Source organism: Lontra canadensis, unplaced genomic scaffold, assembly GCF_010015895.1.
Source record: "Lontra canadensis isolate GAN:19392208 unplaced genomic scaffold, GSC_riverotter_1.0 scaffold24, whole genome shotgun sequence".
Classification (NCBI taxonomy): Eukaryota; Metazoa; Chordata; class Mammalia; order Carnivora; family Mustelidae; genus Lontra; species Lontra canadensis.
The window spans coordinates 3,266,475-3,275,762 of record NW_022631018.1 but is presented as its reverse complement, the minus strand read 5'-3'; the positions used below and the strand labels follow the sequence as shown (position 1 = coordinate 3,275,762).

The 9,288-nt window shown below is 36.6% G+C and overlaps 2 pseudogenes; one reads left to right on the top strand and one right to left on the bottom strand.

Annotated features, from left to right (window-relative positions):
• Window positions 1-1,026: 1,026 nt before the first annotated feature.
• Window positions 1,027-1,126, top strand: LOC116870903 (annotated as a pseudogene).
• A 4,967-nt stretch (window positions 1,127-6,093) lies between these two features.
• Window positions 6,094-6,433, bottom strand: LOC116870878 (annotated as a pseudogene).
• Between the last annotated feature and the right edge of the window lie 2,855 nt (window positions 6,434-9,288).

Sequence of the window (9,288 nt, the reverse complement as noted above, 5' to 3'; positions counted from 1 at the left end):
GCATCGGGCTCTCTGCTCCTCGGGGAGCCTGCTTCCTCCTCTCTCTCTGCCTGCCTCTCTGACTACTAATGAATCCAGTCTGGAATAAACAACATGGTAATAAAATGTGTATGACTACTTGTGATTCTCTAATAAATAAATAAAATCTAAAAAAAAAAAAATTCTTTTTCTACTCAGTCAACCAAAGGCAGATTTTGTTGCTTACAACTGAGAACTCTGACTAAAAAGATATTTTCCTTAATTCCCCATAGACCAACTAAGTCATTATCATAATATTTAAAAAGACTTTAGTCATAGAGATAATACAATGAAAATATAACATTGCAAGTAAACTATCATCGGCCCCTAGATATTTGCCATAAGGCTTAGGGCCCACAAGCCTCACCTGTTTTCCTGAGGGAAGTTTCATAGGCCTCTGCACCCAGTTTCTGACAGGCCTACGTGCACAGAACCTAGCTTTACCCCTATCAGGTCCAATTAGCCTTAGGCACAGTGCCTAGGGCCCCCAATATTTTCAGGAAACCATGAAATGTTTTAATTTTAATTTCTTAAAATGGAATTTTAAAAAATTTAAATTTTATTTAATAATGTATATAAATTATTATAAAAATGTAATAATGAATCCAGCCTGGAATAAACAACATGGTAATAAAATGTGCATGTGTGTGTCTGTGTGTGTACAGAGCAGAACAGTGAAATCAAAGATAGATCTATCTATCTATCTATCTAGTCAACTGAATATTACCAAGGTGCGGAGTCAATTCAATGAGATAGGGAATTTTTTTAAACAAATGGCATTGGAACAACTATAAAAATGTATGGAAAAAAAACCCCTCAAGTACTTACTTTTTTTTTTTTTTAAGATTTTATTTATTTGAGAGGGAGAGAATGAGAGAGAGAGAGAGAACCTGAGAAGGGAGAGGGTCAGAGGGAGAAGCAGACTCCCCTCTGAGCATCGAGACTTGATCCCAGGACTCCAGGACCAAGACCTGAGGTGAGCCACACAGGTGCCTCTCAAGTACTCACTTTTGCAGCACATACATATACAAGAATTGGAATGATACAGAGATTAGCATGGCCTTTGTGCAAGGATGACATGCAAATTTGTGAAGCAGCCCATATTTAAGAGTTGACCTTAAGTATTTTCACCACACAGAAAAATCTTAAATGTGTGAGGTATTGGATATGTTAATTACCTTGATTGTGTTAATCTATTTACAATGTATATTTATATCAAATTCTTACATTAGGACACTCTAAAAAATGATCAAAAAATGAATAGACATATCACCCAAGAAGATACAGAAGGCAAATAAACATATTAAAAGTTGATTAATATCACATGTCATTACATTATTGCAAATTAAAATAACCATGAGATACCACTACACACCTACTAGAATGGCCAAAAATGCTAACACCACCAAATGCTGGCAAGGATATGAAGCAATAGGAATTTTCATCCATTGCTAATGGGTATGCAAAATGGTACATATACTTTGAAAGACAATTTGGCAGTTTCTTACAAAACTTAATATTCTCTGACCACATGGTCTGGGAACTGCACTCTTTGGTATTTACCCAAATGAGCTGAAAAGTTATGGCGACACAAAAACATGCACACAGTTGTTTAAAGCAGTTTTATTCACAACTGCCAAAATCTGGAAACAACCAAGAAGTCCTACAGTAGGTTAATGGATAAATAAGCCATGGTAGGTCCAGACAATGGAACCATCAAGCCATGAAAAGATATGGAAGAACATTAAGTGCATATTATTAAGTGAAAGAAGCTAATATGAAAAGACTACATACGATTCCAGTTATATGATATTCTGGAAAAGACAAAACTACAGGGCTATAGAAAGATCAATGGGTTGTCAGAGGATGGGTATATATGAATAAGTAGAACACTGAGGAATTTAGGGCATTGAAAGAACTCTGTATGATATGATACTGCAATGGTGGATACATACCATTATATTATATATTTGTCCAAACTCATTGTACAACACCAAGCATGAACCCTAATATAAACTATGGACTTTGGGTAATAATGATGTGTCGGTTGACTGTAGCAAATGTACCATTCTGGGGTAGGGTGTTGACAGTAGGAGAGGCTATACATGAGAATTCTTTATACCATCTGCTTAATTTTCCTGTTAACCTAAAACATCTCTAAAAAAAATAATAAAATCTATTAAAAAACATAAACCATAAACTGAGAAAAAATTCTTAATACATATGTTTGGTAAATAACTTATATAATAATACATGAAAGACACCTACGAATCAAAAATAAAAGGATAAAAAAAATTTGAAATTAGCAAAAAGACATTTCACAAAAAGTGGCCAATAAGCACATGAAAAGATACTCAACATCACTCGTTATCAGGGGAATATGAATTAAAACCACATTGAAATTCTACTTCACACCCGCTAAAATGGCTAAAACAAAAAGACCAACAACATCAATTGTTGGTGAGCATGTTATACAAGTGGAACTCTCATACACTGTTGATGGAGTATAAAATGATATAATCTCTTTGGACAACTGTTTGGGAGCTTCTTATAAAATTATATATCCACTTAATGACCCAGCAGTTCTAATCCTAGGTATTTATCCAAGAGAATGAAAATCTACATTCGCAAAAACTGGACCAAGAGTGCTAACAGCAGCTTTATTTTTAGTAGTCAAGAACTGGAAGCAAGTATAAATATCCATCAACAGGATTACGGATTTTTTAAAAAAGTTGTGTATGTATATAAAAGAATATTTGTCATAAAGTACTCATACAACAATACAAATGAATCTCTAAACAATCCACAGTATAAGAATCAAACACCAAAGAATACATATATAATTCCACTTATGTGACTTTAAGAGCATAATAATAGAAATCAGAACACAATTGCCTATCTGAGAAGAGAGACTCACTGAAGACATGAAAGAACTTTCTAGGGGAGATGAAAGTGTCTTATGTCTCAGCTGGGGTGGTAGTTACATGAATATATACTTTTGTTAAAACTCATACAACTATACACTTAATATCTATGCATTTCACTGAATGTAAATTTACCTCCATAAGAAAGAAATGTTATCATGTAATTTACCTTAAGCTGGGCAAGCAAGACATATCATTTACGTGGTTTTTGTTTTCTTCCCTGTTGCCTGGAAGTGTTCAGAACACAATGACTGCTCAATACTTGTTTGAGGGAAGTTAAACAAATTAACCAATTGCTTTGGCAGTTAAAGACATACAATGAGATATTCAGGTAGTTTCTTTTAGGCATGTGTTTAGTTTCCTACTGGTAACTCCTTCTAGAGAAAGAGACCTTTTTCTGTGTTTTTTTGAGACTGTCCATGATCGCCCTAGCTTTGAGCAAATTAACTCTGGCAGTCGATGCACACGAATGTGTGCCCATGTGCATGTCTCCGTAGTATAATCAGTTGTCTTGGGCTGTCCTCCTGTGATAGGAACTGTCTAAAATTGGCTAATTATTTTTTTTAAAGTGTCTTATCACATAAATATATTGTAAAAATAAACTGAAAATGAAATCACAAGGGTTTTGAGAAATACATCTTTGCTCAATAAATGATTTTCCATTTCCCCTCAAAAAGTAGAGGAATGAATACAAGTTGTTCCATATTGTGTTTATTTGTTGTTGTTGTTGTTCAGTCTGTTCCCAAACTAAAGCATTTATTATGAGAAACGTTTTCCTCAATAATGATTTTAAAGTTTTAAAAAATAAAGAGATTACATAACTATAGGTAGATTACTCATGTTAGGTTAGTTAGTTTTTCTTCCCTTAGATGTACACCCTTAAATGTGACTTGAAAGAATGCATTTTTTTAAAGTTTCAGTTAAAAAAAAGCAGATGGCAGAGAAAGATGTGTTACTGAATTTTAGCTATTAAAATTTGGTGTCTAAATTCCAGATGAGAACGAAGCAAACAGGAGTGTGTACATTTTAACATTTACATATCAGAGCTGTATTTTCCAAAAATGTTTTGCTTTAGATTAAGCAACAGTTACTTAGAAAATCCATGGTCTTTTTCAATATGAAAATAATTGCATTTCAAAAGCCAGAAGTTTCAACAACTTCCAGATTAAAAAATGACGTCTCAGTTAATTTGAAAAGATGACTGAAGAGCTTTTATTCTGTTATATAACTAGCATAAAAGGAAACTTCTGAACCACCACCAAGTTTTGATTCTCTACTTTCAAGCTGAGGTCACATTCCTCTCCCCTGTTTGTCTTGGTATGGCCTCTTCCAGTAAGTATACATCTGGTTTAAATTCCCACCATATGTGATAAATCAATGCATAACAGATAATAAATTTAGAAGACCGTATTCCTATAGGCTTTGGCTTCTATTCTCTTAGCTTTTGCAAGTCTGATGATTTTTCCATCTTAGCTTATCTGTGTTATAGTAATAAGAGAAGCCCAAAACACAGAATGTACTTTAGGACTAATAACTTATCTCCAAAGGCAATCAGCAGGAAACCTGAAATGATTAATCCTGTATCTTTATGAGCTTTGAAAAAATGAGCCCAACATTTCATGACTTCTTATGCTATAGACCTTTTTATCCAATTATATTTAATAATTGGGGATTATTATTAGTAAAATATAATGGTTATTCACTATTTGGATTATTTGTATATTTATTTTTTATTTTAGTACAAATGCTTTTTAAAGACCTAGCACCATTATTACTAGTTAAAGCAGGGTCACCAATTGTGAGAAGGGTTTTAGAATAGTGGTTAAGGATATGGATTTGTCCATCCTATGACTTCAGGTGACTTATGTAAGTGCCGAAATGCATTAAACCTCACCTCTGTTTTCTAATCCATAAAATGGTAATAATTATGGTAGCTTCTTCATAAAGTTGGAAAAAGATTAAATGAGATAACGCTTCTAAAATACTTAACACAGTACCTGACACATACAGAGATTATGAGATTGTTGGCTATTAGCACAGTTGTAAATTTACCTACAACTTTTTCATCGTTTTCAGGATAAAGCTAATATTGCCAAGACTGGAGTCCTTTGAGAGGTGCTGTCCCATAATATGTAATTAAAAATGGGCCTCAAGGAAGAATCATTCCTATTGCCTTTCTTTTATTTGCCTCATCACATTTGGTATGTGTCTGTGTCCCCTACTAGATGCTAGGTTCTTTGAAGAGAGGGTCTATGTCTTCTGTCTTTGAATTACTGAGTGTGGTCAGGAGTTATAGACTTTTGCAAAGGGAATGTATAAATGAACATGTATGCAAATATACTTATAACATTAATTTTACATTTTGAGTTATTTATGTGGTTTAAGTAATCATAAGGAGTAATTTCTTTTAATTCCCTTGGGTCTATAAAGTTATTTAGATATTATAGCTACAAATAAAAGGACAGTTAAAAATCATATGTTGGGGGCACCTGGGTGGCTCAGTGGGTTAAGCCTCTGCCTTTAGCTCAGGTCATGATCTCAGGGTCCTGGGATCGAGCCCTGCATCCAGCTCTCTTCTCAGCAGGGAGCCGGCTTCCCTCTCTCTCTCTCTGCCTGCCTCTCTGCCTATTTGTGATCTCTTGTCTGTCAAATAAATAAAATCTTTAAAAAAATCATATGTTGTTCTCTGTTTACATTTCAAAGAGGAGATCTAGCTTAGACATTTTATATTTGAGATATTTATTAGACATCCAAGTAGAGGGGCGGAAAAGGGAGTTGGATATAAGTTTAGAGATGTCCTTAACTTCCAGGAAACTTACAGAAATCGGTAAGTTTAGAGAAAATTGAGAGTAGTTAACATATACTTACAGCCACAGTACTGAATAGAATCACCCAGACAGAGGATATAAGCTAAATGGGGAAAAAAGTACTAAGACTAAACCTGGGACATTCCAAAACTTAGAGCTTGAGGTCATGATGTGAAGCCACAACAGAGACTGACCTGGAGAGGGTCGAGGATCCAAGAAATTGGAACCAAGAGAAAGCCAATTATCACATGCTCAGCTGTCACTGCCCCTGGCTCTTGCTCGCGTCTGTGTTGGGAGATTTTCGCAAATTTGGTATGCTATTTGTTTTTGTGTGTGTGTGTTTTTTTTTAAACCAGAACATTTATTGTGTGACTAGTTGTTGAAATCCTTCAGATGAACTGGACGCTGCAACAGCAGCCCTCTTGGGCTTAGGTGTTGTTCCTTCATGGAACCCATGCCTGAATCTGCGGTCTACAATTTTTAGGTGCCTCCTCATTCGACCAGTCTCAGTGGTGCTTCTTCTTTTAGCCTTGGCACTCCAGTTATACTTTCCCTTACGGTTGGCAGGATAGCCACCTTTGCCACAATGGACTTCTGGAGGTGGTAGGCCTTCAAGCCCCAGCAGCGGCACAACGCGTGCATCTTACGGCGATGCTTTCCAAACGATGACATCCCCTTCGTCATCTTATTTCTGTGGCAGACCCTCTTGGTATGCTATTTGGATCCATCTCTAGTTTTCCTAACCCTCTGTTTCTGACAGCCCTCATTTGATACTCTGTTCTGCATGTGTCTTCAGACTAGGCCCATCCGAATCTTTAGGATCTAGAGTCAAGGTCAGGAGTGTCCTTTTGCCAGTCTCAGCTAACACCAGCATATTGGACTTTACCCTTATTCTTCATCTCACTTGTCATGCTCTCCTGGAGAAGAAGGAACGATAGCTACCCTTGATGACTTGGCTTCAGACCCCCTAATTCTGCTTTCAGGTAGGTGTATTTTACCCCTTTAAACTTATCCTGTGCCCCACTTTCTTGGAGTTCCTTCTTACCTGTGTATTTGCTCTGGGCATCTGGACACTTTGGACAAACAACCTATCTTTTTCAGCCAGTCCCTGAGTTTATCTCTGCACAACCCCACCCCCATTCTACCCCAAATGCAATGACTAGTGTTCTCGCTTTGACCCCTTGGGTCATCTGATCCAATCTGGAGAGAGGTCAAGTCTCTTGAACCCAGCCTAACATACTGCCCAAGCTTTTCACCATATGGTGATCTCAAAAAGTCTAGAAACTTAGAATTCCCTGGAGTAGATGCATATAAGATGGAAAATTCAAATATTTGATTCTCAACCTACAATTTGTACTTGTTTCCAGTAATCACAAGCTAAATCAGCAGGAATTTCTGGAGGGAGTACTAGAAGTCTAATTAGCAAACAACATCTGATATTTCTCCTAGAGACTGTGGGATCTAAATTTGTAGGAGAAGAATAGAATTCCAAGATAATTATATAGATCCTAGAACTCTTTTAAAGGGTTGCTATTTGAGGGTTGTGTAATCATTGGTTGGACCCTGTTTAGCCTAAATTCTTACTAAGTAGGGTCAGGAATGTTTAGGGGAATGGAAATTGAAGTTTAGAAATAAGACATTAATTTCCTGATTTTCAAGGCCACTACACAACTGGAGCTCTAGAACCAAAGAATTTCCAAATTCTAGTTTTTCTGTTTGCTTTGGCTGATATTGCCTGATCTTGAACAGCTTTTTGTTTACCTCCATCCTTCCTCTAATAAATAGGTGGGTATGTGCAGAAATTTCACTCATTTTTATTAGAGGGTTTTTTTTATTTTTTTATTTTTTTAGATTTTATTTATTTGACAAAGAGAGAGAGAGAGAGACAGTGAGAGAGGGAACACAAGCAGGTGGAATGGGAGAGGGAGAGGCAGGCTTCCCACTGAGCAGTGAGCTGGACACTGGGCTTGATTCCAGGACCCTGGGACCATGACCTGAGCCAAAGCAGACGCTTAACGACTGAGCCACCCAGGTGCTCCTAGATGTTTACTTTTTACATGTAATTGTATCTTTACTTTTATGATAAAGCTTAATGTTTTATTCCAGTGTGAAACATGCAGATGATACAGAAATTAAAAAATAATTTAGAAACTGAAAGTCCTCAAAAGTTCTCCTTTCCTTAAATATAATCCCTCTTAATATTTTGGTGTATATTCATTTGAATATGTTTGTATTACAAAAATAGGATATATGGTACACACTACAGACACTGCTGAGATACTTGACTTTTCACTTGATAATATATTTTTTATATCTTTCTATGTCAGTACTTGCAGCTTTTTTCTCCAAGTTTTTATTTAAATTCTGGTTATTTATCATATATGGTAAAATTTCTTTCAGGTATAGAATTTAGTGATTCATCATTGACATATAACACCCAGTGCTCATCACAACATGTGCCCTCCTTGATACCCATCACCCATTTAGCTCATTTCCCACCCACCTTCCTCCATCAACCCTCAGTTTGTTCTTTTTTTTTTTTTTTAAGATTTTATTTATTTACTTGGCAGAGAAAGAGATCACAAGTAGGCAGAGAGGCAGAGAGAGAGAGGAGGAAACAGGCTCCCTGCTGAGCAGAGTCGATGTACGGCTCGATCTCAGGACCCTGGGATCATGACCCAAGCTGAAGGCAGAGGCTTTAACCCACTGAGCCACCCAGGCACCCCATTGTTCTCTATAATTAAGAGTCTCTCTTTTTTTTATAATATTAGGATTTTATTTTTACTTATTTATTTGACAGAGAGAGAGATCACAAGTAGGCAGAGAGGCAGGCAGAGAGAGAGAGAAAAGTAGGGTCCCCGCTGAGCAGAGAGTCCAATGCGGGCTTCCATCCCAGGACCCTGAGATCATGACCTGAGCCAAAGGCAGAGGCTTAACCCACTGAGCCACCCAGGCACCCCTATTGTTAAGAGTCTCTTATGGTTTGCGTCCCTCCCCCTTTCTTTTCCCTTCTCCTATGTTCATGTTTTGCTTCTTAAAATCCACGTATGAGTGAAATCATGGCATTTGTCTTTCTCTGACTTATTTCACTTAGCATAATACACTCTAGCTCCATCCTTGTCATTGCAAATGGCAAGATTTCATTCTTTTTTTAAAATTTAAATTTTTTTATTTTTTTTAATAAACATATAATGTATTTTTATCCCCAGAAAATTTCATTCCTTTTGATGGCCGAGTAATATTGCATTGTGTATGCGCGTGCACACACACACGTGTGTGTGTGTCTATACCACATCTTCTTTGTCCATTCTTCAGTCAGTGGACATTTGGGCTCTCTCCAGAGTTTGGCTGTTGGTGGTAATGCTGCTATAAACATCGGGGTGCATGCATCCTTTTGAATCTGTATTTTTGTGTCTTTTGTGTTAATACCCAGTAGTGCAATTGCTGGATCATAGGGTAGTTCTATTTTTAAGTTTTTGAGGAACTTCCATGCTGTTTTCCGGAGTGGCTACACCGATTTGCATTCCCACCAACAATGT